Source organism: Mustela erminea, chromosome 6 (genome assembly GCF_009829155.1).
Source record: "Mustela erminea isolate mMusErm1 chromosome 6, mMusErm1.Pri, whole genome shotgun sequence".
In the NCBI taxonomy this organism is placed as follows: Eukaryota; Metazoa; Chordata; class Mammalia; order Carnivora; family Mustelidae; genus Mustela; species Mustela erminea.
This window is the reverse complement of record NC_045619.1, coordinates 68,405,194-68,421,166: the sequence shown is the minus strand read 5'-3', so window position 1 is coordinate 68,421,166 and position 15,973 is coordinate 68,405,194. Positions and strand designations below refer to the sequence as shown.

The following is a 15,973-nucleotide window of genomic DNA, read 5'->3' as shown; positions in this document are numbered from 1 at the left end:
AAGAGAAAACTGTGCTTTAATGTAGAGTATAAAAAGCTTAGATATTTGTTTATCAACTGGTAAAGATCAAATGAAAATGAACTATAAAAATAAAAAGTTCTAGTACTTTTTAGAAATAAAGCCAGATGTAAGTCTTAAGATTGACTTGATTTATACTATTTTTAAGTTATGAAACTAAGAAAACTGCTCTTTTGGGGGAAAGCATTATAACAATGGCATAGCAGTTTCTAGAAAGTTGGGTGCCAGTTCTGGATCCACTACTAACAAGCATTTTATGATCTCAGTCTTAGCATCTTCATTTTCAAAATGGGAGATTGGGACTAAAATATTTTTCACATCTGATTTTCTAACATTCTAAATTCCTTTCAAAGGACTTCCAGCTGCTGACAGAACCATGTCTGGTACTCAAGGAACCTCACCAGAGTGGGTATTCTCTTTTAATATCATGCTGAAATTGTTAATTGTGTATAGAATAATAATCAGAGAAATAGAGAAATCTTGATCTAAAATAGTTTAGGTCAATAGTACAAAAAATAAGAAAAGGTAAGTGGTTTCTCCTTAAGAAATTTCGTGGGGCACCTGGGTGGCTCAGTGGGTTAAGCCTCTGCCTTTGGCTCAGGTCATGGTCTCGTGGTCCTGGGATCAGCGGGGAGCCTGCTTCCGCCCCTCTCTCTGCCTGCCTCTCTGCCTACTTGTGATCTCTCTCTGTCAAATAGATAAAAAAATCTTTAAAAAAAAATCTTTAAAAATTTTTTGTTTCCTTCTTTTTATGGTCACTTAAAATGTTGAAGCACTTTCTTTTTCTAATATTATTTATTTATTTTTTATTAATATATAATGTATTATTTGTGCCAGGGGTACAGGTCTGTGAATCATCAGGCTTACACATTTCACAGAACTCACCATAGCACATACCCTCCCCAATATTCATAACCCAGATACCCTATGCCCACTCCCCTACCCCCCAGCAACCCTCAATTTGTTTTGTGAGATTAAGAGCCTCTTATGGTTTGTCTCCCTCCTGATCCCATCTTGTTTCTCCCCCACAGCCCCACGACCCCCCCCTCCCTGCCTCTAAAATTCTTCATATCAGAGAGATCATATGATAATTGTCTTTCTCTGATTGACTTATTTCACTCAGCGTAATACCCTCTAGTTCCATCCACATCATTGCAAATGGCAAGATTTCATTTCTCTTGATGGCTGCATAGTATTTCATTGTGTATATATGCCATCTCTTCTTTATCCATGCATCCGTTGATGGACATCTAGTTTCTTTCCATAGTTTGGCTATTGTGGACATTGCTGCTATAAACATTCAGGTGTACTTGCCCCTTTGGATCACTGCAATTGTATCTTTAGGGTAAATACCCAGTAGTGCAATTGCTGGGTCATAGAGTAGCTCTATTTTCAACTTTTTGAGGAAACTCCATACTGTTTTCCAGAGTGGCTGCACCAGCTTGCATTCCCAGCAAAAGTGTAGGAGGGTTCCCCTTTCTTCACATCCTTCCCATCATTTCTCATTTCCTGACTGGTTAATTTTAGCCATTCTGACTGGTGTGAGGTAGTATCTCACTGTGGTTTTGATTTGTATTTCCCCAATACCAAGTGATGTGGAGCACTTCTTCATGTTCTGTTGGCCTTATGGATGTCTTCTTTGCCGAAACGTCTGTTCATGTCTTCTGCCCATTTCTTTCTTTCTTTCCTTCCTTTCCATTCTTTCTTTTCTTTTATTTTCTTTCTTTCTTTCTTTCTTGCTTTCTTGCTTTCTTGCTTTCTTGCTTTCTTTCTTTCCTGCCAATTCTTGATTGGATTATTTGTTCCTTGGGTGTTGAGTTTGATAAGTTCTTTATAGATTTTGGATACTAGCTCTTTATCTGATCTGTCATTTGCAAATATCTTCTCCCATTCTGTCCCTTGTCTTCTGGTTTTGTTGACTGTTTCCTTTGCTGTGCAAAAGCTTTATTTCTTGATGAAGTCTTGATAGTTCACTTTTTGCTCTTGCTTCTCTTGCCTTTGGTGATGTTTCTCGGAAGAAGTTGCTGTGGCTGAGGTAGAAGAAACACTTTCAATACATGTATGTGAATGGGCCAACACCATCTAGACATCTATTTTCTAGTAGACACTTTCATTTTAAGGAGATTTCAGTTTTGACTGCTTTTTTTTTTATCAATTTCTTAATGTTGCTTATTTTAATGAGAGATGTTTTCAAATAGTGAAATACATCACATGAAATGTCTGAATTGCACTAAGTTTACAATGCAGTTTTTACATACACCATCTTATTTAATCTAATTATAGTAAAGTTGAGTTAGGAGTCATGCAAGCATCATTGTTATCTCCTACCTCTGCAAAGACTAAGCAAACGCTTCCCATGAATTTTGTGTATTTCTTGTAAACAGAAGTTAAAAAAACTAACAGTCCTTGATCTCAGGGAGCTACATTTCAAACACATAGAAGAGACTAACGTACAGTGCATTGAAAGAAATAGGCAGGCCTTCCAAATGTCCAGGATGATGTTCCGTGTAAGAGGGAAAGAAGCTCATGAATCTTGAGTTAAAAATGTGATGAACCTTTTAAGATTTCTCTGGAAAAATTTACAACCAATTTTCATATGAATTTATATAGTATTATTTGGATGCCATCTGTTCAATATCATAACTTTGACCCTAGAGCATTAAAAAACCTTATAGGAGAGTATAACACATGTTCAGAGAAGTACACAAATTGCGAGTATATAGCCTAATGAGTGTAAGAAACAGAGCATTTCCAGCATCCCAGAAGTGCCCTTTGTGTCCTCTTTTTGTCACTAGCACCCAAAGCAATCACTATCCTGGCTTTATTTCTAAATTTTTTATAAATGGTATCATATAGTAAGTATTGCTTTTGCCTAGCATTATGCTTCTAAGCTTCATCCATATTGTTGTGTGTAGCTGTAGTTTGTGTGGTCTAATTGCTGTATTTCAATTTTCTTACCCATTCTAATGTTGAAAAACACTTGGATAGCTTCCAGTTTCTGGCTATTAGGCATGATAGTTTTACATACATTAAAAAAATTATACACTTTTTTGATAAACATACCTATGTATTTTTTAAATCTTTTGTATACCCAGGGTCTGCATTTATTCAACTTTATTGGATACTGAAAAATGGTTTTCTGAAGTAGTTATCTCAAATTACACTCCCATCAGCAGTATATGGGAGTTTCAGTTGTTTCCCATCCAATCTCCAGCACCGGATTTTACTAAAGCACTTAATGACATTTTTAGTTTTCTTGTACACTTATAGTTAGAAAAGCAAAGGATTTTGAAACAGTGAAATTTTATACTTTAAAAAAAAAGAAATAATCTGAGTATTCTTTGTAGTAAAGCTAGATATGCTAGATTTGTCCTAAAAGTATTGAGGAAATTCTGAGAGCTTTGAGAAAGACACAAAACAGATGGGTTTTTCTCTTTATGTATGTTATTTGTACCAGAAATCACTTAAGTGACATCACTGGTTTATTATGCAAGTCAGAATCAACCTATGATTTTTAGCTAAGGAGTCCTAATACTAGTTTGTAAGATATGGGAGTTCATTAACATGAGGAAACCACTTTCCTCATTTTGAATGGGCAAGGAGTGAAATAATTTCCCTGTACTGGGTGGATGAGTCCCAGGAAGAATTCATTTTGAGATACTGAAAATGAGGAATTTTTATTCAGTGTATAGGGTGAAAGTTAAGTTGGGCAGTATTAGTCAAAGGAACGCTCAACCACTAATTATTTGTAACCTCAGAGGCCACAGTTCTTTCCAATGTCTCTATCAGAGGTCTAAACAATGTAATTTACAAGTGTACTCAGTAAAACCAAAGGTGTATTCACAGTTCGAGTCATATTATGGTTTAGAGAAAAATTAGAACAATTATGGATTATTTGTCTTCATTTTTTAAACTTAGAAATTATGAGAAGCTTTAGTTGATATAAGAAATGATTCTCCCTCAAACAAAGTGGAAAACTCAGAGCTATGAAAATCCAAAACACTGTTTAGCACCTATTGTGGTAGGAAAACTCAGCCTTCTACGTTCCTTCCAATAAACTGGCATTCCCATTTTTCTTTATTATTAGCTGATCTCTTATCACCTTATATTTGGATTGTTTCAACTTTTCCTTCTCCAAGCTATTGATTTGAATTTTTCTTCTGGAGAAATGTCCATATATATTGACATTTAGAAATCATCAAAGTTTACTTAGTCATGAATCCCTTTATTCAAAAATATTTGTTGATCTCCATATAGAAGAACTTCCAGAAGGGGTCCAAGGATAATAATATTTTGGAATCACTAATATAATCTGATGAGTAAAATATTTCAAAGCTTAGTATAGTATTTAAATGAAGTTTATTAAATAGCCCTTTCTAGAAATCTCTAATTATAGTCTATATTTCCCTCTGATGAAAAATGTTCTAGAATATAGGACTTCTGGATTTCTTCATATTATGAAGATTCAACGAGCCCATTAAGAATATTTTTTTCCTCCAGGGATGCCTGGGTGGCTCAGTTGGTTAAGTCGCTGCCTTCGGCTCAGGTCATGATCCCAGGGTCCTGGAATGGAGTACCGCATCGGGCTCCTTGCTCAGCAGGGAGCCTGCTTCTCTCACTGCCTCTGCCTGCCACTCTGCCTGCTTGTGTGTACTCTCTCTCTCTGACAAATAAATAAAATCTTTAAAGAAAAAAAAAAAAGAATATTTTCCCTTCCTTATATTTAGATGAAATGACTCATGTCTGCATTATATTTAGAGCAGACTGTAAAGTCCAGTGGGAATGAAGTCTTTGTATTAATTAATCATTTCACAGTACCAACATGATGACACATACAAAAAGTCATATAATGTTAATCATTTGGTTATTTTAAGAAATAAACTTTAAAAGACAACAATGACAGCTAATTTTTATTGAGCACTTCCTGTGTCAAGTACTATAGATATATGTGCATTTATTTTCATACTTACTTTTAAAAATACCCCCTAGAATCATTATCCCCTATTACAGATGAAGAATCTGAAGATCAGGTAAGGCAACTCACCCAGTGCCACTTGAATGAGGTCTGTCTATGCCCTTAATCACCATGCTTTCCCAAGAGAAAGTGCCCATGGCAAAGAGAGAAAGATAGACACAGACAGTAGTGCTGTCACAAGAGCACTGAGTAATCATAAACAAAAGATGTATTTCAATTTATATCTCAACCACTGACCACTGAAAGTCCCTCAGTACATCACATATCTACTCTGAGACATTCTCTTGACCTCATTATAATAGTAACAGATTTTTCCTTTTAAGTCTCTCATTTCAGAAAGAAGTCATGTTCTGCAAAGAAAAGCATTATTGAAATAATGCTCTCTTAATTAGAATTTTGCTCTTATGGACTAATATGGAGACATAGTTTAAGTTCTGAGGCTTACCTGATGACACAGATAATGGATTGATTGGCCAGACCATTTTTGCATTTAAGACAACTAATACTTAGAATACAAGATACAGACAATAAATTTCATGGGTAGGGTGGAGGATGTATTAGGTGCACTACCCACCACAATCCTAAAATATTAGTTTCATAACAGGTTCAAACAAAATCCCATGGAAGTTCCAAGAAGGAAGGAAATACCATTTGAGTGGGTGTTCTTCAACCTTCAAGTACCCTGCTCAGGATGCCGTTGTAATATTGTGCCCCTCAGTTCCGGGTCTATCTGGGAAGAGTGATTAAAGTTGAGCTGCTCCCTGAAATTAGGAGTAGGGGATAGCTACAGCTGAGGCCTTTTGTCCCATGGGCAATGGGTGGTTTCATGGGTGATGAAACCACAGCTGTTTCATCAAATCATGCATTCAGGGTTATTTTAATGATTAATGACACTATTCCTATCTTCATCAAACAGCAATGAAAGGAAATGCATTTTAAACTGCAAGAGAAATAGGTGTCCAAGTGGAAAAAAAAAATCCTGATATTAGATCTAGTAGGCATAGTCACAATTTATTAAGCACTTGCTCTTGACCAGGCACTATTAAGAACTTTACAATAATTATTTTGATACTCATAAGACCCTGAATGGGTATTTCCCCAATTTTTCAGATGAGGACATTGAAGCTTGACACAGCAAGAACCTTCTTTCAGCTCAAGCAGTTAATTGGTGGTAGTTAATTGATGGTAAGTCAGTCTTACCATCCAAGTTGACATGACTAAAAAGCCATGTTCCTTCTTCCTACAGATCATTTTTCAACCTATGAATTGTGGAACACCAATTTTATGGGACAATAAGTTATAATGTCTAGAATAAATATGTTGGAGAAATACTGAAAGTCTAAACACTTTTTTTTAACTACCAACTTTGTCAAATACACTGGTAATATGCATTATAAATCTCCTATGGAGGATTCTAGTATCTAGTGTCTAGCATTTTCCAAAGCTGTTTTGTCACAGAACTCCTTTATTACTGGCATAACAGAATCTCCAAGAACTCACGTTGTATGGCACAGAATTTAGGAGAATCTGTACTACATTTATCTGCTGCAAAGTCTCCTTAGTGGAGACCTTTTAAAAAATGAAAGAGTAGACTCACAGAAACAGGGCAATTCAAATCCCGAGTGGCTACTTGATTTTCCTCATCTTTAACATATGGTAACACATTTCTGATTTGTCTGCTGGTGAACACTGGATGGGTGATTCTACCTTCATATAACTCTTAACTGTTAGGAAATTCCTCACTTTCTACATTTCTCTTTTCCTCTCTAAGTTACTCCATGAAGTTAATTCTTGCCACCAATGAACAGTGAAGCAAGCCTTTCGCTACAACAGGTTTGGTCCCCATATATTTCACTTGTTCACTGTGTAGTTGTAGCAAGTTTCACTGACTGCCCAATTCTGAAATATGGGGACAGAGAAATCCTTGATCAAGGATTCTTTATCCACAGTCCAAGGGTACAGTAAAATAACTCCTGTCCAGGATTGCAACATCCCAAGCCCTCTGCCCTTTGACATTTTTCATGCCTCCAGCTTTTGTATGTATGGAAAGAAGACTCCCATTATAGTTAGTGGAGAGGTAGATAGCAATACTCCCCACACCTATACAAGTGCTCTCTTAAGCTGCTTTGTGATGCCAAACAGCAGCCTTTAAAAGCAGTGTTGACATGAATGTCAGGCACACCCTAATACCTAAGGATAAGGGCAGGTTGTGTTTCAAAACAGGCATAGTTTGCACTGTATCAACCCTAGTATCACCAGAAAAAAGATGACTTCAGACTCCTCTTTGCACCACAAAAGCTTTCTCCCTAATGATAAAGCATTTCTCTGTAAGTATAGTCTTACAAAATGATATGTTTCTCTTCTCTTTGAGATAAGCTAGATGAAGAAAGAAAAAAAATGTAATATGGAAATAACTGATATAATTATTTCTTCAAATGTCTAAATCCTGTAAGCATATAAATATAATCCTATACTTGTGGATCATAAATTCCCAGAGAGCAAAAATGTGTCTTACTTATTTCACTAATCCCCACACTTCCTAGGAGAATGATCTGCACTTAGGCACTAAGGAACACTGAAGTGAATTAATGAGTTAGTTTATTCCAATTACTTGATTAGAAAGTAAAAATAAGAAAAATCATTGTTGGGACATCTGGATAGCTCAGTTGGTTGGGCTGCTACCTTTGGCTCAGGTCATGATCCCAGGGTCCTGGAATCAATTCCCACAACCAACTCCTTGCTCAGCAGGGAGCCTGCTTCTCTCTCTGTCTCTGCCTGCCACTCTGCCTGCTTGTGCTCGCACGCTCTCTCTCTCTGACAAATAAATAAATAAATAAATAAATAAATAAATAAATACAAACTTTAAAAAAAGATAAAGAAAAATCTTCTTTTAAGAAATGGACTCACAATTTCAGATGAGATCTTTTCTATAATTCCCTGGAAATATAATATTCTACTTAGAATTTTTAGCCGGAATTTAGTAAAAGTGATTTTGTGTCTTAAATACAGAACCTGCCTAACTATCCTATAACTATATTTTCCTTCTAAGAACTAAAAATGTATTGATACTCTCTTTAATTCATGATTATTTAGAAAAAAGCAGAGGGAAAAAAGCATATGCGTACATACACTGTACAATCCCAAATATAATTACATGAGAATGTGAAACGTATTTCCAGTTAATTTTTTTTTAACTTTTTAAAAGGATTTTATTTATTTATTTGAGAGAGAGACAGAGAGGAAGAGCATGAGAGGGGAGAAGGTCAGAGGGAGAAGCAGACTTCCCATGGAGCTGGAGCCTGATGTGGGACTCGATCCCAGGACTCCGGGATCATGACCTGAGGTGAACGTAGTGGCTTCACCAGCTGAGCCACCCAGATGCCCTATTTCCAGTTAATATTAAGCAGTTTATCTGACTTTGATAGTCACGATATTTCAAGTGCAACTGAAGAACACTCAGGCTAGCAACTACCAGAGATCTAATTAAGCTCTCTCCCTCCCTACCTAATAAACAAGAAAACTGAAACCTGGACGGAGGGCTACAGTACCACTGCCCAAGGTGACACAACATATCACTGGCAAATTCAGGACCAGACACCAAGTTTCTCAGGTTCTAGTTCAAGTTGCTGGTCTCCAGGGTGGATCTTCCAGTTCTTCCAATTAGCAATAATCGCGCCTCGGATAGACCTCATTGGCTATGATACTGCCACTGCGCAAAGCTCAGCTTTTCCAGACTAAATCAGCTCCACTGGTTGATCTGATAGCCTCTCTCAGGAGATCAAAGAATCAGTCTCACTGGAAACAGGGTTGTTTGGTGCTTTGTTGTTGTTTTTGTTTTCCTTGAAAACACATTGCATCACACTGTTTCTTTTTAGGGTTTGGGTTAGAGATCTCATTTGTGTCAACAGCACACTTAAAGAGCTAAGCAGTCACATGATTGTACCTTGAGCAAGGCAATGAAAAGAAGATTTGTCTGATAACCTGAATGAACTCTTTCCTGCCAGGGGACATTGCACCATAAGAAAAACTGTTCTCTCTTCAGTGAGGAGTGGATGTTTAGATTGTTTTAGGACTCTCTTTTTTCTGACAAAAACATTTGCAATAAAATGCTGGCAACATTATGAGGCAAAAATAAATATATAAATAAAGCCTACTAAGGGTACTTTAAAACCCAGCATTCCCATTATGCACCTGCCATTCTCTGGGTAATGATTAGGGTAATAGCTTTAACAGTGAATTAATCCTTCAAGAATTTCACTTGAAGTTCAGCTTCCTTTTGTATTCTTCAGAGACTGTCACAGGGTTAGCTGAAATCACTTAATGGACATATCTCTTAATGTTTCAGGATCATGGTATTTCTCAAACAGGCAATTCTGGGGAAACTCTGCCGAGTTAACCAAATCAGATTTTCATGCAAGAGCAAGGAATTTACTGTAAGAAGGAAAACAAAACAAACACTTTTAGGACCCAGACTCCAGCTATAACTGTATCCTTAAGGAGGGCTCACTTGGTGGTCACTTTACCAGTGCACGAACTTACAGAGAGTGGTAAGTTGGTGCATGGAAATGTTGGGTTTAAAGTAACCTTTAGACAGGCTTTATTTACATATTTATTTATTTACTTTGCCATATATCCCCGGGCATGAAATAGGTCAGATCTATTCACAAATATTACATATTACATATTTATTTGTTTTATTTACTTTGCCACATACCCCCTGGCATGAAAGAGGTCAGATCTATTCACAAACATTTTTCAGTTCTCCAGGCCTAAAGGAATCAACAGAGGGAGGGAAAAGAGAAGTGCATGTCAGAAGTCCCTGTATCACACTAGGTCTGCATTTACTTCGCTGGGGTCCCTTGCTGTCTGAGAAAGGAGAGTGAGCCTGGTTGATACAGGAGGACAGGTCTGCTCAGTGTTCAGTCACTTAATGTCAGCTGGCTGGGGCAGGACTCCAGGGGAAAGCAGTTTATCAACCACGGAGCTGTTGGGGAAGCTCACCACTGAAGAATAGGCCCCCTGGGAGAGGAACACTATCAACTCAACCATCTGAGTTCTGCTTCCTATTACAACTCCTTTTAGCAGGAGAAATGATTTCCTAGTGATTGGGCATGTTCAAATTTATTGCTTTATTTGCTGACTATTGAATTAAGAGGGGAAATCCACCAGAAGAATACCTTAGCAACACTGAGAGGTCATTTGTTTCATCAAATTCTGTCCTTCCATCACACTCTTTCTATCTAGAATTTCTCTAATGGCTACTTAATAATTCTAGTATTTGGTCTCAGCAGTCTTCTCTGCATGAAACACCTGTTTTGTCCAAGTTCAAAAGGCCTCTATACTCACTAAAAATGATCTGTTTGGGAGAGTGTTTTTGTATAATTCCAAAGATTTTACTTCCATTGTCAGGATACCCACGTTCAAACAATCATGAAACATGTACATACATTTTAAGTATCTAGATCCTTACGAGTTATTTTGAAGAAATTCTTCCACAGATCTATATAATTGACATTGAGGCCAAAAAATTCCTTTTCAGTAATATATTACATAACATTATTCACATTATATTCTTCCAAGAAATAATGTTTGTTTTGGTTACTATCCACGATAATGAATAATATAATTATTACTAATCCATATAAGGCTACATTAATTTAAAAAATCTGGTTCTAAGCAATAGTCAGTATTTTAGTTGCATAATAGATTATATGCACTCAGATATATTTCTTTTTTTTTTTAAGATTTTATTTATTTATTTGACAGAGATCACAAGTAGGCAGAGAGACAGGCAGAGGGCGGGGGGAAGCAGGCTCCCCGCTGAGCAGAGAGCCCCATGTGGGGCTCGATCCCAGGATCCCGGGATCATGATTTGAGCCGAAGGCAGAGGCTTTAACCCACTGAGCCACCCAGCCAGGCACCCCTCAGATATATTTCTTAATGTTCATTTAATTCTTAGATACTCCAATATGTATACGATAGTCTTCTTAGTAGTAGTACGTCTAGTTTTACTTTTTGACCCTCACCTACCACCCACGATTTACGGCTATTCACACATTTAACTCATTTTGAAATACTGTGTTTAGTTCTATAATGTATAGGGTGTAGGACCCATGAGGAGTCACCATGACACAATGTTAACAGATTCTGACTTGCACCTGGACGGTTTGGATAGATTTTTAGGCAGGGATCCTCCTCTAGCTTCCTACTAATGCATTAGGGCCCTAAAAGGGTCCTTGATCTGACGCCACCAGTTCAATAAACCACAGGTGCCAGTATGTGGTGCAAGTATTTGACAACATCTCAAATGAAAGGCAGCAAAACAGAGTGGAAGGTGGCTTTGGAGTCAAATGAGTTTAAATCCTGCTCTGACACTTAATCTGCGAATAACCTTGGTCAGGTTATATTACGGTTCTCCGACCTCTGGAGAGAAAATTAATCATTGGGTTTAATATGGTTGGCCATGCAGAGCAGTGGTTAAATGCGTACCTTCCTAAGCTCCAGTTCAGTCCTGTCTGCCATTTTCTAGTTGCTCAACCTTGGACAAATTAACTTAAATCACTACAAATTTTTTTCTTCACCTGCAACATGGTGATAACTAACTTCTCACAGGGTTTTGGAAGGAATAAATTTTAAAAATAAATGAAAACCATCTTTCACAATATTTAGCACATAGTAAGCACTCAATATTAGCTATTTATTTTTACAAAATTTATCTCAGGTTCCTAGCATTCATAGGTATAGAAGCCCAGTGTCTTTTTCATCCATGCTCCTGTCCATGGTCTCATTTCCCCATGTTCTAACTAATGCCAGGGGCCACAATCATAAGAAAGGGAGTAATGCAAAGTTGGTGAAAAGAACCATATTTATAAAATCTCCTAGAAAATATACTTTATTTTTCAACTTTGTAGGTGTTATTTTGAAGCCCTTAAAACTATTTCTATCTTTGAAACACCCAATCCTTAAGCCATATATTTTCAAGAAAAAGCATCCTTCAGTTACCACCTCTACTAAAATATCTATGTTTATTTTTTTACTGAAACAGTTGTAACTGATGTGAACACTCAGCAATCAAGATACTTTAGGAATGTTTTTCTATTTTCATTAAATAGTGCTTATCCCAAAGAGAAATGCCTTCAGCATTACTTTTAGAATGATACATATTTATGACATAATAGCATCCCACTTTTGGAACTTTTTGCATTTAAGTTTCTAAAAAATGATATTTACATAAATTTTCCTCAAGCATTTGTGTAATTCTCTCAAGCACGCTCTTCAGTGATTTTACATATACATATTCCTTTCATCTTCTAGTAGCAGATTTATCTCCTCATTCAATCAGAATATTTTAGGTGAATACTGAAATAATTATTAGCTTTTAAAAAATCATGTAATCACAGCTGAGTATGGCTGTCAATGATATACATACTTTATCAGTTTTAAAATGCACTCATTCTTTATAGTAAATTTCACATAATGGGTTTTTAATTGCTTTTGATATATAATTTATATTTATAAATGAAGGTGACTTGCATTTGCTACCATCAAAAGAAAGTTAATTGTCAACTCAGAAACTTTGGAAATGTGGAGGACATTTCTATTTATTATGGGTGCATAATACAATAATATATAGTATATACAATAATTTGTATAATTTTTATATGCAAATACATGTACATATTTGTGCATATGTAATAAAATGTATTAATATAATATATATTATATGTACATCTATATCTTCAGATATGTTTATATAATAAGTATGTAATTATGTATATGACAGCACACATTTTTATTTCCTTCTTTTAAGTCAAAAAGTGGTTTTCCTTCCAGATGTTAAGCGATGCATAGAGGAAACTGAATATTATCCCAATAACTTCACAGTCTGATAGTGAACTTGACACCATTCACAGACATTCCCTTTCTGTGTACAGTAGTTCTAGGGTGTAACTTTGAGCAGATGGGAGTTCGAAGTAGGGGAACGTCACACAATGTCTTAAGGATTTCTTTATATGTGCAGCTGCAGTCCCCATAAATGTTAGGTTTGGATGTTTTCTACACTGCATTTAGGTTATGTCAAAAGGAATGAGAGTTAATAAACACAGGGTGTGAGAAAGTTGGTCTGTTTTTAAGCATAAGTTGCAAAGACTATTTTATCCCAAATTCCTTTCTCAATACTGAGCAGAGAGTATGCACTTAAAAGATATAGACTAAGTGACTGATTGACTGACTGAATGAATATACTGGCTGCATTATGGTTCAAGCAAGAATGAGAAGTGGGGAAAAAGAAATTTCTCTTCTTTTTTCAGGAACTCATCACTATGTATTGTGAAGACAGAGAAGAATCAAAGTCGTAATCTGGTTACAGAACCCTAGATGTGGACTGTGATTAAACAAAGAAGTTGAAGAGAGGTCACTTAGTTTAAGCATACTCATATTCTGTAACGAATAAGCTTGTGAACTGATGAAAACCTTGTTCTCTCCATCTGGCCTCAGTCAACCTATGCAGAAAGCTCCAACGTCAATGGTAAAGCCGTGAAAAACATGTCTCATAATGATAGTCTGGTATTATCAATGGTCTCCTGGTCCTAGTGCAGCTACCTCTTACCAATGATTGCTCCTAATTGACATACTAAAATCCAATGGAAACACCTTCCATACAGAGAGTAAATATTCTACACACTTTCTAAACCTCATGCTAGTACTAAAAACAAAGCAGGCTGGGAGGCTTGTCTACTGCTGCCTTTAAAGAAAGTGTCATCTAGCACTCTAGTCTTTACAGTCTTTTTGGAAGTGAGTGGCCACTTTAGGAATAACCCCACAAAGGATGCTTAGTATGCAATTGACCAGGCTTCTCTTTGGAAACTAGAAATCCAGCTGACCTTCCTGATCTGCCCTGACTCAGCATTAGCTTAACTGATGTATTTGCATACATTGTGCAGTCTAATTCTTTCTAACTTAGTAATAAAAACATGGCAGGATGGAATACACACCATGTTTCATGCATTTTAATGTCCTAATATTTGTTAACTTGGAATGAAATATAAAATATATCCAGTTTTAGCATCCTAGCAAGCTGGATGCCTGGCCATCTGTTCATTTCTAGCTTTTATATTTCTTAGTCATTTCACTTCTGCTTTTAATTGTTAACTGCCACTTTTATGCTGATGGCACAAATCCTGAGACCCTTTTTAATGCCATTTGCAGTCCCCCTTCTGACCTTGGCTCATCTAAAATGATGGCTTAAATCAGTTGCTTTTAAATTTATGTTTATACTCAGGAAGTGTTTTCTTGAATAATACAATTCCATTTTTTAATCTTATTTCCTGTTCTTGTTTTTCTTCCCCCCATTGGCTAACAGAGTCCATAGTCTGGTCCCTCGCACTGTAATTTTTTCTCTTGTGTTTTACTCTTTCCATTCCATCACAGCTGAAACTTTCAATCACATTATCCTATCGCACATTATGATTTTGCTTTCACACTGCCACCTACTCTGCTTAATTAAGTAATTTGTTGACACACTCAGATTTCTGTTTACTCTAGCCCTGGCATTCCAGCCAACATGATTACATCTAGGGTTTCAGGGTCTGCCTGTGGTAAAATGTTGAAGTAAGAAAAAATCTGTTTTTGAGCTTTCTTCCACAGGGCTTCTCAACTCCATTTCTTCTCTTTTTTCTTTCATTTCCCTTTTCTCTATTCTTTCCTTTTTCTCCAACATGTGAAGTGATCATCTATTTTGGATATTTCATCCATCCTTAATTTTAAATACTCTTCCCCATTTGTCATTAAACCTAACTAAAATTCATTGTCTCCATACGGTTAAAATATGGTGAAATTAGCAAAATCCCAATCCTACTATTACTACTAGAATATTAATAAATAAGTAACTTATCAGTTAATCACTTAAGCACTTAATTCAACTCTGTTGAAAATAAAAGTATTTATTGAGTGTCATCTGTGCTCAAGGCATTGTCATAGGTACTAGGCCTATAAAGAGGAATAAGACACCAGTTCTTGGCCCATGGAGTCTGTTAAAGAAAACAGACACAGACATAGAAAATTACAATATATTATGGTGGTTCCATGGCAATTATGTACATTGATTGGGAGCAGAGGTAATGTGTGACTACTCTGAGCCACCCACCCCCTTCATCTGTAAGTTCTATGTTTTCTTTCTGAAACAGGTGTCATTTCATCAGATTTTTTTAGTTAGTAGTAATTGTTTACAACTGTTGAAAAAATACTATATGCCTGGGGTTGCTCTAAATATATTACATATACTAATTCATCTAATTCTCATAAATGATAAATGATACTAGTAAGTTGACACATAGCCTCATTTTATAGATGATAAAATTAAGATACAGAAACATTAAATCATTTACTTAGAGCCATGCAAACAGTATCAAAGATGTCATTTAAATCCAGTCAATTTGGCTCTAGAGCAGCACTGTCCAAAAGAACTTTCTGTGGATGATCAAAATGTTCTATTATCTGTGCTGTCTAATAAAGCAGCCACTAACCACATGTAGCTATTGAGCATTTGAAATGTGGTTATTTGCATCAGAGAAAGTGAATTTTAAATTTTATTTAACTTTACCTAATTTTCATAGTTCTAACTTTATCTAAGTTTGATAGTTCTAGCTTCTGATATGCAGGTCTTCTCCTCATCACTAAGCTCTATTCCTTTCCAAAGCAATGTGACAGTGAAGAGAAAAAGAGGAACCAGTCTGAACAAAGATATTTGGTGTGACTTCCCATCACTGATGTTGCCAGTTTAATAGTCTGCTCTAGAAAGTACTTTAAGACCCGAAGAAATAAATGCTGTCAAGATGGAATAATTAATATGCACCTGAAATTTAAATGGTGTGTCTCTTACGAGTAACCTCTCATCAAGGCACATCCAGCTACCAACAGTAGGTACCAGTTACCTTCTGTCTTGTTCCTTCCAACACTTTCAAAAGAAAGGATGGTAAAGCT

The 15,973-nt window shown here is 36.3% G+C and overlaps 1 protein-coding gene and 1 pseudogene across 12 annotated transcripts in view; both read right to left on the bottom strand.

Moving 5' to 3' along the window:
* The window catches only part of LMNTD1 (lamin tail domain containing 1), a 488,007-nt gene that overhangs the window by 302,387 nt on the left and 169,647 nt on the right, over positions 1 to 15,973 (bottom strand). The window lies entirely within an intron of this gene.
* LOC116594549 lies at positions 8,553 to 8,714 on the bottom strand (annotated as a pseudogene).